This window comes from Pteronotus mesoamericanus, unplaced genomic scaffold (assembly GCF_021234165.1).
Source record: "Pteronotus mesoamericanus isolate MK-2021 breed Mesoamerican mustached bat unplaced genomic scaffold, CSHL_Meso_final contig_74, whole genome shotgun sequence".
In the NCBI taxonomy this organism is placed as follows: Eukaryota; Metazoa; Chordata; class Mammalia; order Chiroptera; family Mormoopidae; genus Pteronotus; species Pteronotus mesoamericanus.
In genome coordinates this window covers 1,657,372-1,670,168 of record NW_026555247.1, presented here as the reverse complement: position 1 = coordinate 1,670,168, position 12,797 = coordinate 1,657,372, and positions in this window count along the sequence as shown.

Sequence of the window (12,797 nt, the reverse complement as noted above, 5' to 3'; positions counted from 1 at the left end):
GCTCACAAAAAACAGAGGAAACAAGTGAGTTCGGCTCCCTGTGGTAATGAAAGCCATTTACACAGTATTGGATGCAAAAGGAAAGAGGTTCATTCAGGTACTGACCTAGAAGAATTGTGGACTCCCATCTCAAAGACCATCTTGTCATTCTGCTCAAGCCCATGGAGGAACGCGAGGGTTCTCTTTCTTTATCCAATCATCCTGTTAGCTTTTGGCATGCTCAGGCCCTACCCATTAATCCCTCTAGCCTTTGAGGTGCTCAGTGTGAGAACCACCCCCTGTGTCATCCTGGCTAATAAAGGAAACTTCCTTGTGCTCCCCAACTGTTTATGGTATCAGGGTCAGAGGGGAGTAGAAGGCTGCAGGACCTGCAGTTGGAAAGCCTAGAGATTCAGCAGCCCTCAGCCCACCTCCAATGCTGGACATGGCACCCCCACATCGAGGGAGCCGGTTGGAGTCCACAGGGCACCCCTGGATCCTGGCCTTCCCACGTCCTCTACACAGCCCCTGTGAGGCCTGCCTCTGTAACTGTCTATGATAACATTGCTCTTAGCAATATTTTTTTTATCTATTTCCTCGGGCAAGGGAAACAAAAGAAAGAAAAATGGGACTACGTCAAACTAAAAGTTTTTGCACAGCTGTGGAAACCATCAACAAAACAAACCTACCATTCTGGAGAAGATATTTACCAACAATATATTTGGTAAGGGGTTAATATCCAAAATTTATAAAGAACTCATACAAATTCACACACACACACACACACACACACACACGCGCGCGCGCGCAAAACCTCTTTTAAAAAGAGACCTGAGTAGACACTTTTCTAAAGAGGACATACAGATGGCTGATAGACATGAAAAGATGCTCACCATCACTAATCATTAGAGAAATGCAAAAACCACGATGAGCTATCACCTCACACCTGCGAGAATGGTTATCATCAATAAATCAGCAAACAAGTGCTGGCAAGGATGTGGAGAAAAAGGAACCCTTATGAACCCTTGGTGGGATTGCAAATTGGTGCAGCCACTATGGAAATGAGTATGGAGGTTCCCCCCCAAAAATTAAAATATAGAACTACTGAGCAATTCTACTTCTAGGTATTTCTCCAAAGAGATCTAAAACACTAATTTGAAATGATATGCACCCCTATGCTCATTGCAGCATTATTTGTAATAACAAGATATGGATGCAACTCAAGTGCCCATTCCTTAGCAGACAATTGTATTAAGAAGTGGCATGTAACGGATGGAACTGGAGAGCATCATGCTAAGCGAAATAAGCCAGGGGGCGAAAGACAAATACCATATGATCTCACCTATAAGCGGAACCTAACCAACAATGCAAAGATGCAAGGAAAATATGACCAGCAACACTGAAAGGAAAAGAAATCAACAGAGACAAGAGGGAAGGGGGGGGCAGGGAAAGTGAAGGGAAGGGGAAAGTCAAGGAACATATAGCAAGGACTCATGGACAAAACCAAAGGGGAAGAGCTGAGGGAGGGAAGGAAGAAGGGGGCAAGGGAAAGAGGTGGGGGGGAGGCAGAGATAAATGTATTTAAAAAGTAAATAAATTAAAAAAAAAAGAAGTGGCATGTATACACAGTAGAATATTACTTGGCCATAAAAAAGGAAATTTTATCATTTGTGGCAACATGGATTGATGTAGAGGGTATTATACTAGGTGAAATAAGTCAGACAAAGGAAGACAAATACCATATTATTTCACTTATATGTTAAATCTAATGGACAAACAAAACAAACAGACTCACAGATACAGAGAACAGACTGATGGTTGTCAGATGAGGGGGGTTGGGGGACTGGGTAAAACAGGCATTAAGAAATACAAATTGCTGCTTACAAAATAGTTACTGGGTATGTAAAGTACAACATAGGAAATATAGTCAATATTGTAATAACTCTGTAGGGTGTCAGGTGGGTAGTAGACTTATCAGGAGGATCACTTCATAAACTGTTAATGTCTAACCACTATGCTGTACACATGAAACTATTAAAATAATATTGAATGACAACTGTGACTGAAAAAAATTTTTTTAATGAGTAGATATTTTTTCCAAAGAAGACTCTGTGGATGGCCAATAGGTACACAAAAAGTTCTCAACATCACTAATCATCAGGGAAGTGCAAATCAAAAACCAAAGATATCACCTCACATCTGTTAGAATAGCTATTATCAAAAGATGAGAAATAATTAGTGTTGGTGAAGATGTGGGGGGGAAAAGGAGATCCTTTATGCACTGTTGGTGGGACTCTAAATTGTTACAGCCACTATGGAAAATAGTATGTAGGTTCCTCAAAAAATTACAAAATAGAACTACAATATCATCTAATAATTTCATTTTGGGGTATTTTTCCAAAGAAAATGAAAACACTAACTCAAAAATACATATGCACCCCCATGATCATTGCAGCATTATTTATAATAGTCAACACAATGAACTACTACTCTTCAGCCAAAAAGTAAAGAGAATGAAGTGTTGCCATTTTCAGCAACACAGATGGGCCTTGAGGGCATTATGCTAAATGAAATAAGTCAAACAGATAAAGACATATACTATATAATCTCACATGTGGAATATAAAAAACAACAAAAAAAAGCAAGCTTATAGATACAGAGAACAGATTGGTATTTGCTAGAGGCAGGCAGTGGGAGGTGTGGATTCAGTGCATGAAGGGTGCAAACATACAGTTATTAATCAATCATAGGCATGTAACATAGTATGGTGACTATAGTTAATATTGTATACATATTTAAAATTTACTAAGTAGACTTAAAAATTCTCATTACAGAACAAAGCTGTAACTATATATGGTGACGGATGTTAACTGGACTCACTGTGGTGATCATTTAGCAATATATACAAATATTAAATCATGTTGTACACCTGAAACTAGTATAATGAAAATGTCGATTATACCTCTATTTTAAAAATGAATTAAAAATACAATCCTAAAAAAATAAATTTTAAAATGTAATAGTCCTCAAAAAAGAAGTAGAAAATCGATTTTTTGGAGTAGTCTGAATAACTAATAGGGGAAAATGAAAAGAAAAATCCTAAGCAATTAAGAGGGAATAAGATGGTTTAATGACATTTTGGTCAGGAAGCCATCCTGAGGTCGGTCAAGAAGACCATGCTCTGCTGTCAGAGCCAAGCCTTCCCCAGAAGACAGTGTTTTTTTGACACTAACAAACACACAAAAAATGATTTGAGCCTCATATGAGTAAAGAGTGGAGAAAGGCTTACTGAGCTTTATAGACACATGCAAATACACCATAATTTCAACGTATTTTTTCGTATTTCAAAGCAGCACCCAAAGCTTTTTTTCAAGAGGAGTTAAGGGATACAGACCCATAGTTTGTCAGGAATTCTTTTTTAAAAACATTTGATAAAGTATAGCACCCATTTATGATAAAAACACTCAGAAAACTGGAAGTAGAGGAAGAATACCTCAAGATAATAAAGACCATATATGAAAAACCTACATCGAACATCATACTCATTGGGTAAAAACTAAAAGTTTTCCCAGTAAGATCAGGAACAAGGCAAGGGTGTCCACTTTTACCACTTCTATTCAACATAATATTGGAAGGTCTAGCTACAGCAATCAGACAAGAAAAATAAATAAAAGACATCGAAATTAGAAAGGAGGAAGTAAAACTGTCATCGTTTGCAGATGATATGATAGTGTACATAGAAAACCCTATAGACTCCAGCAAAAATCTACTCTACCTATTAAGTAAATTTGGCAAAACAGCAGGATACAAAGTCAACATTCAGAAATCAAGGCATTTTTGTACCTGAACTATCAGAAACAGATATCAAGGGAAAAACCCCATATGATATAGCAACAAGAAAAATAAACTACCTAGAAATAAACTTAACCAAGGAGGTAAAAGACCTGTACTCAGAAAACTCCACAACGCTGAAGAAAGAAATTAAGAAAGACACAAGTAAATGGAAGCATATACCATGTCCATGGATTGGAAGAATTAACATCATCAAAATGTCCATACTGCCCAAAGCAATTTATAGATTCAACGCAACCCCTATTAAAATATCAATGACATATTGCGCAGATATAAAACAAACATTTCAAAAATTATATAGAACCATAAACGACCCCAAATAGCTGCAGCAATTTTGAGAAAGAACAACAAAGCAGGGATCACAATATGTGACATAAAACTATATTACGAAGCCACTGTAATCAAAACAGTCTGGTACTGACAAAAGAATGGACACATATAGATCAATGGAACAGAACAGAGAGCCCAGAAATAAACCCATGTCTCTATGGTCAATTAATATTCGACAAAGGGAGCAGAAGCATAAAATGGAATAAAAATAGCCTCTTCAATAAATGGTGGTGGGAGAGCTGGACAGCTGCAAAAAAAAAAAATGAAACTCAACAACCAACTTACACCATACACAAAAATAAACTCAAGATGGATAAAAAAACTTAAATATAAGTTGCGACACCATAAAAGTGCTAGAGGAGAACATAGGCAGGAAACTCTGATATTCCACACAGCAATATTTTCACTGATATGTCCCCTAGAGCAAGGGACATAAAGGAAAGAATAAACAAATGGGACTTCATCAAAATAAGAAGCTTCTGCATAGCTAAAGAAAACATCAGCAAAATGAAAAGGGAACCAACTGTATGGGAAAATATATTTGCCAATGATACCCCAAACAAAGGTTTGATCTACAAAATATATAAAGAACTCACTCGACTCCACTCCAGGAAGACAAACCACCCAATTAAAAATGGGCAAAGGACCTGAACAGACACTTCTCCAAGGAGGACATATACAGGACTCAGAGACATATGAAAAGATTCTCAGCATCGCTAGCCATCAGAGAGATGCAAATTAAAACCACAATGAGATATCGCTTCACACCGGTCAGAATGGCCATCATAAACAAATCAACAAACAGTAAGTGCTGGTGAAGTTGTAGAGAAAATGGAACCTTAGTACACTGTTGGGAATGCAGACTGGTACAGCCACTGCGGAAAACAGTTGGGAATTTCCTCAAAAAACTAAAAATGGAACTGCTTTTTAACCTGGCAATTCCACTGCTGGAATTATTCCCTAAGAATCCTGAAACACCAACTCAAAAAGACCTATCCACCCCAATGTTCATAGCAGCACAACTTACAATAGCCAAGTGCTGGAAGCAAGCTAAGTGCCCATCAGTAAATGAGTAGATCAAAAAACTATAGTACACTTACACAACGGAATACTACACAGTAGAAAGAAAGGAGGAGCTCTTACCTTTCGTGACAGCACCGATGGAACTGGAGAACATTATGCTTATCGAAATAATCCAGGTAGTGAAAGAAAAATACCATATGATCTCACTTATAAGTGGAACCTAATCAACAAAACAAGCAAGCAAAATATAACTAGAGACATTGATATAAAGTACAAACTGACAGTAACAAGAGGGTAGGGGAGAGAGAAATAACGGGGATAAGAACGGGAAGGGTCGTTAAGGAACATGTATAAGGGAACCATGGGCAAAGCCAAAGGGGGTTAGGATTGAGGGTGGGAGGTGGGGGTGGGTGAGGTAGGGGAAAGTGGTGGTGGGAAAATGGAGACAACTGTATTTGAACAACAATAAAAAAAATAAAGTAGAAACAAAAAGAATGCTTTTTAAGGATTTTTTCTTATTGTGAAACATATTTGTTAATATATGTAAAAATATGAAACAAACAATTTAATAACTAAATAGCTTCAAGGTCAATAACAAGAATACTGCCCTAGAGGCACCTATGTTTCCTTCTGATCTCTCGACCCTCCTTCTCTGGAGATAACCACTATCTTTCCTTGTTTCTCTCTTGCCCAGCTTTATAGTTTTATCCCCTAGTATGCATTCCTAAACAACATAGTGTAGTGTTGGCATTTCTGAACTTTATTTAAATTTAGAAATCATACTTTTACCAGAATAGCCTTTTCTAACTAACTTCTGACACACTTAACACGATTTAAGATTCATCCACGTTTATGTGTTATCTGCAGTTCACCCATGTCCGTTGTGGTATAGGATTCTATTATGTGGATGTGCCACAATATATCCATTTTACTTCAGTGAGCATTTGTTTGCCTGTTAGAAACAAGGTGCTGGAACATTGTAATAGAGGTCTCCTGGAACAGATATTTGTTTTATAATCAAGTTGGGAAAAGAAGAGCTTAAATGTCTACTTAATATAAATTAATTCTTATTCTATGAATGATTAAAAAGTGGTTTTGCATCACAAAAAAAGGTCTCTTGGTGCACTGTGCAAGACCTTCTCTAGGCAATACATCTAAGGGTGAGATGGATAGGCTTTAGGGGGTGTGACTTTTTAAATGTAAAGTAAAGCAGAACTGTTTTCCAAAGTAGCTGTGCCAACTTAAACTCCATCTGGCCATGTATGAGAGTTTGTCCACGTTCACACTAACACTCAGTGTTGTCAGACTAAAATTTTTGTCAATCTGGTAGTATGTAGTAGTATCTATTTGTCATATATATTAATTAGTATGCACTTCCATGATTATTAATGAGGGTGTGCATATTTTTTTATTGGCCATTTAAGTTTATCCTTTTGTGGAGTGCAGATTTCAGTCTTTTGTCCATTTTCCTATTTGATTATCTTTTCCTTGTTTATTTATTGCTGTTGATTTACTAAGTTCCCCTATCAATTCTTTATCAGTTATATCCTGAGAACACCTGAGAGGGCCTGGAGACCCCAGGGAAAGTTCAGAGGACAATGAGGAGCACCAGGGTCCGGAGGGTGGAGTTGAAGTTCCCCAGGCATGAAGGAAATCCCTCACAAAGGGAACTGTTTAGGCAAAGATTATGTTTGCTGGAGGGCCTTCATTCAAACATATGTGGAAAAAGGTAAAAAGAAGAAAGAATCCTTCTCCTTCTTCAGCCCTTGTCAGGCAAATTAGATTTGTTTCTGGATTTAACATTCTTATTTTTGAAGACTAGTTTGTGGATGAAACAGATTCGCGAGTTTCTCCAGGTTGGGCTTTAGCGCTGCACTGCGCCTTTGAAGACTCACCTCAGATAAGGTACCTCATCTCTTTAGGCAAGGGAGGACACATGGAGGAAACCATCATCTAAAAAAATTGTTTTCATTGGCCAGATTTGTTCCCTTTGAAATTTTGAAATATCTTAAAGAAGGTTTTAAATCCCCAACCTGATGAGTTTATTCATAATGAATTTATCCTTCAGAAGATATCATTTATTTTTATTTCCCTGGCAGTCATTTAGAAACAGCAGTTCAAAGCTGAAAATGGATTTTCCTTTTGTTATCTCTGCAGTTGACAGATCTTTCTGGCTAAGCAGTGATTTGGCAATGGTTGGTTTTTAATTCTAGCTTTTTAAAAGTACAGTTAAAGAAAACTGCAATTCTAAGGCAACATAGGTTTGAAACCTTATTTGGCCCCTCATTACCTCATTCATGAGGGCGGGAGCACTCTGGCTGTAGATCACATGCTCTGGCCTAGGGAGAGGGTGACTCTTATTTTGTTCTCTGACTGATGGGCCTCAGAGTGGGGTGGAGAAGGGCTGAAAATAGTCACTTCTTGGCTGCGTCTGTCAGGAGGGAGGGCCTCTCTAATATGGGTCCATTTACAAGTGAGAAAGAGAAATAAACCTCTGGAGGTTGACCTCACCAGTTACAGTGAATATGATGTGAGCAGAGATGATACGGCCGAGGGAAAACTTAACGGGGGTTTAGATTTATGCAAGGTGTTTACATTTGTTAAAAGATAATGCTTAAGTATACTCTTCTGTTCAAAGGTGGAGTTTTCAACTTGTTTCAAAGTCAGCATCCCCAGATCCCAGTTCTCACCCAAATTTAATACCACTGTTCCACCTATATACATATTAGGTATGTTAATTTGGTCAACTGTTTTCTAATAGTCAGCTACCTATCTGCTTTCTTTCACTCCTTCAATTAAAGTTATTGAGCAAGTAATATATGCCAGACACTGTCCAAGTATAGCGTTAAAATATGAATGAGGTGAATAAAAAATAGTTTTTCTTCAACAAACCGTCATTCCAAAACTAATCAATGGTGTTAGAAGTCAGAATCAATGTGACTTTTGGAAAGGATTAATGGTTGGAAGCAGCCATGAGGGGTCCTAGGGTGCTGGTCGTGACTTGCTTCATGATCTGGGCGCTGGTTATGTGTTCACTTTGTAAAAATTCATTCATAAATCATTTATGAATTATGTACTTTTTAGTAAAAATGCTATATGTTGATACAATTTGCTATAATCTACAAATATTTATTTTTAAAGAAACTTTCATGAGCTCTGGTTGGATAGCGCTGTTGGTTGGAGCATCATCCCACATACCAAAATGTTGCAGGTTCGATCCCCAGTCAGGACACATTCGAAAGCAGACGACTAATGTTCCTCTCTTACTCCCTTCCTGTCTCTTTTGCTAAATAATCAATAAAAACATGTCCTTGGGTGAGGATTAAAAAAAAAGAAACCATTTATGAAATTGAAATCCCTAGTACTAAAGGGAAAGATTGTTTTGGGGTTGAAATATATTGGAACTGAGTTCTGGTACATTTTTTCTAATGCCCTTCCTATTTCTCTCAGGAATCCTGGCACCACTGCCCTAAACAACCATTTGGAAAGCATAACCTCAAAAAAGGGAATAAAATATTTTGTTTTCATATTTTAAAATTAGGGAAAAACATGTAAGAGTGTAATATAAAACTAAGGCACTTTCCTTCTTGACCCCTCGACATTCTCTGAATATGAAACTCTTGTATCACTTTGTATTTTCCATTGGTCAAAAGATATTAGCAACTTTTATCTGCCATGGCTTATTGTTTATGTTGTTGTAGTCTTTTGACCAATAAATGTCCAAAGATGTCAATGGGGCTTAGATGGTGAGTTGCATTTCAGCAGGCTCTTCCCTGCTCTGCACTATTTAAATGTGCTATTACCAGGCCAGAGCATTTAAATATGCTATCACACCATGGTGCTGTGTTCTTTCTTAGCTCCCCTGGATGAATTTAGAAGTGATTAAGTCTGAGAAGACTGGGCCAAAGGAAGCTCATGCAAATATCCTGCTTCATTGATAACTACCTAAACAACCAAATTTCCAGTGCTTAATGATTTTTTTAATAGTAACAATTTCAAAAAGTTACAAAAATACATGAGGCAATAGCAGAACAGGGGAACTTTTCCCAAGTTGTGACTTATAGCAGTTCAATTCTTTCTCATTTTCTGATTTTAATATTTGCATTGATATTTACTAATGTTTTAGCCTTTAAAAAACACTACATTTGTGTTAAATAAATATAGTGTGGCTTTCAGTTCATTTTAGGTCTCTTAGTGTGACCATATAATTTATTGTCCAAACCCAGGGCACTTTTGAAGATGAAAGGAGACACTAAAAATAATTAACAGTGTTAACTGATCCACAACAGGAGGAACCGGGGACTGGTCCCAGCAAAAGGATATCTGGTCACCCTACCTATCTTTAGATAAGGGGAAAAAAAACAAAAACAAGAACAAACTAGAGTTTGTTTTTCTCCACCAGCCTATACTGTATCCTTCAACAGTGCTATGTCATGCACCCTTTCCTCATGTTCATTACTCCTCAATCCATTCTGGTCTGTCTGCCTCAACTACCTCCTGGGTACTTCTAAAACCACACACCTTATTCCAGCCAGTCTACCAGCTAGCTCCTGCTCTTCTTTATTAAATACAGTATACTTATCATATTAATTATAATCACTTCCTCTCCTGCAATCACATTCATTTTTCATATCAGGTTTTAAGCAAAACAAAATAACAATGAAATACTTCTCCTCATGCCCTGGCTGGTATGGCTCAGTTGGTTGGAGTGTCATTTTGTAAACCAAAAGGTTGTAAGTTCGATTCTGGTCAGGGCATATACCTAGGTTGCGGGTTCAGTCCCCAGTTAAGGCACATACAGAAGGCAACCGATCAATGTTTCTTTCACATTGATGTTTCTCTCTCCCACTCACTCTGGAATCAATTTTTTAAAAAAGTCTCCATGGCCATCACCAAGGTACATTTTTTTTACAATGCTATATTCTATTTACTAAATGTAACTTTGTTCATGTTCTGAAATCATTCTATTCATGTGTGTCTTGCTTCCAAACAACTAAGATGATAAAGAGCTAAATCTGTTTTTCTGTGGCTTCTGTATTACCTGGTGTAGTGTTCAATATGCAGAACTTCCTCAGTATGATCCTGATAAAGCAAAGCTTTGGATGGCCACAAATTCCTGAGAACAACTTTTTATCCCCCCAAATATGACATTTTCTTATTGTTCACAGAATTAAGTTGAAATACAGTTTATTATTTTTATTCATAGATTCTGCATTTGTGGGCAAGCCTACTCACCGATTTTTTTTTTAACTCCAAAGAGCAATTCATATAGCCCTATCATGGTCATTATGGACTTGGCAGAGGACAGAGCCGTGGAAACCTTCCTTGGCCTATCTATGCACAAGTTCCCAGCTGAGGTCCAGCAAGGCAAGGCTCTTCCTTCTTGCTTTAGTTCCCATGCTATAAACAAGTGTTCTTTTCATGATAAATGTAGCACCACGTGTTTTGGGATTGGGTTTTTTTTTTCACTTTTGTGCTTTTTATGGGACATTTTGCTCCTTAAAATGGCCTTCAGGCACAGTGCTAAAGTGCTGTCTGGCGCTCCTAAGCACAAGAAGGCTGCGATGTGCCTTAAGGAAAGAACATGTTTGTTAGTTAAGGCATGAGTTACAGTGGTGTTAGCCATGAGTTCAGTGTTAACGAATCAATAGTATCTATTAATTAAGGTATCTTTGAAAGAAACACATAAAACAGGGTTGTGTATTGATTGGTTGACAAAATGTTATGACCAGATGTTTGTAGGAACCTACCCTGTATTTCTCCTAGAAACAGTTTCTAATATTCACTAATTCAGTGTATGCAACAACTTTATAGAACATAGTATGCCAAATAATGACAATTGACTATATTTAAATACTAAACCATTGTTTAGAACTGCACAGCCTGAAATGCTGTAATGAGTTAATTTGTTCATAAATACTCTTCTAATGAGTATGGATCAAGATTATGCTAAAATTGAATAACTTATAATCCTGCAACTCATTCTGCCTATATAAAACACTTTGTTGATTCCAGAACAATTAACTCTCATTCCATGCATAAATGATGAACTACAACATAGTTTAATGTGGCTGATAATAATGAAAACATTATTGCCTAAACTATTATAGTTCTCTTGGAAAGAAACAAACATCTCCTAAGAGCCTATTTTTGTCAGTTATTTTTTTATAAAGAAAGAAATGTGTTCAAAACCATACCATAAGTGTGCCAGCAATACATTCTCAAATATACTATTTGACCTCTAGTAAGCTATCGGGAGTATTCTATGAACTAAGAAACATCTGGAAAAAAATTAAAGGATATGGAATTGGTAACCAATTTCATCTTTTTGAGGAAGAAAATACTCATGATTGAATTGCTTGATGATCTGCATTTTTTTTTTTTTTTTGGTGTGGAATAATTGACCCTACCAAAGATGTCATTGAATTGGCCTAAAGTCCATCCCGTAGAGGATGAAATCACCTAAACAATGAACTGACTATATGCTTTCTCTTGGGAAGCAGGAGAAAGAAAACTGGTCTAGAAGTCAGGAGTTCAGGAGCCCATTCCCCACTGCCACATTTAGAGTTATTTCTGGTTATGCCACGCATGTGTCTCTTGATAGCCTCTTCTTTGTATTTCTTATTTGGAAAAAAATGCAATAGATTATCAGCTCCCCATGTCAGCTGGCACAACAAAAGAATGACAAAGTTCGGGAACCAGATTGCAAATTTGTTGCAATGCTGAAGTAGTAAGGATAACAATTGTAAGTATTTATCCTCTGCTTATTGTATGCCAAGCACTGTGCTAAAGCATTTACATGTGGTAACTCAGCTAATCCTCCCAACAGCTACATGAGGCAGTCCTATTTTCAGAGAAGAAAATGAAGGATAGCAAGGCATATTGACTTGTCCAAGATCATTCAGCTTGGGAGGTGGGGGTCCCAATTTTGAAGAGTACACTGACTCAGTTGCATGAGCTCTTAAACACTTTTATTTTCACATGTGATTTTAGGCATGATTTTAATTTTTCAAACATTTGAAGTTCTTAGGTGATAGTTTAATATGTATTAAGGCACACACTCCTGATCAATATAGGGAAATTTGCTCTTGGCATCTCTCAACAAAGATGATTAAAATAATGCTCATAATCCTTAACAATGCCATCAGATCAGTCAGTTGGTAAGTAATATCTATCTTGGGTTAAAAAGATACTGAGATTTTGAATCTTTAGTTATGTATGGTCTTAAACAAAAAAAGCTTTCATGGCTGAAAGCTATTTTTAAAGAAAAGGTTTATTAGACCATTGCTACTGTTGGCATAAGAAATGTCCAAACATGTACAAAATTTTTATGAGTTTATTTGAGCCAAACTGATGACAATGACTAGGAAGCAAAATCTCAATGAACAGATGAAGTGCTCCAGAGAATGACAGTTTTGCGGCTCATTTTATACATTACAGTCAAAGGAGGAGGCCTAAGGGAGTTACACGAAATTCATTGGTAGCAAATTAGGGAGACGGGAGAAAGCAAAGGGGGAAATCCCTGACATTAAATGAAGAGTAAAATGAATACACACATACTCCTTTCACATTGGTGGGTACAGGATAGTTAACAATTAGCATTTACAACATGT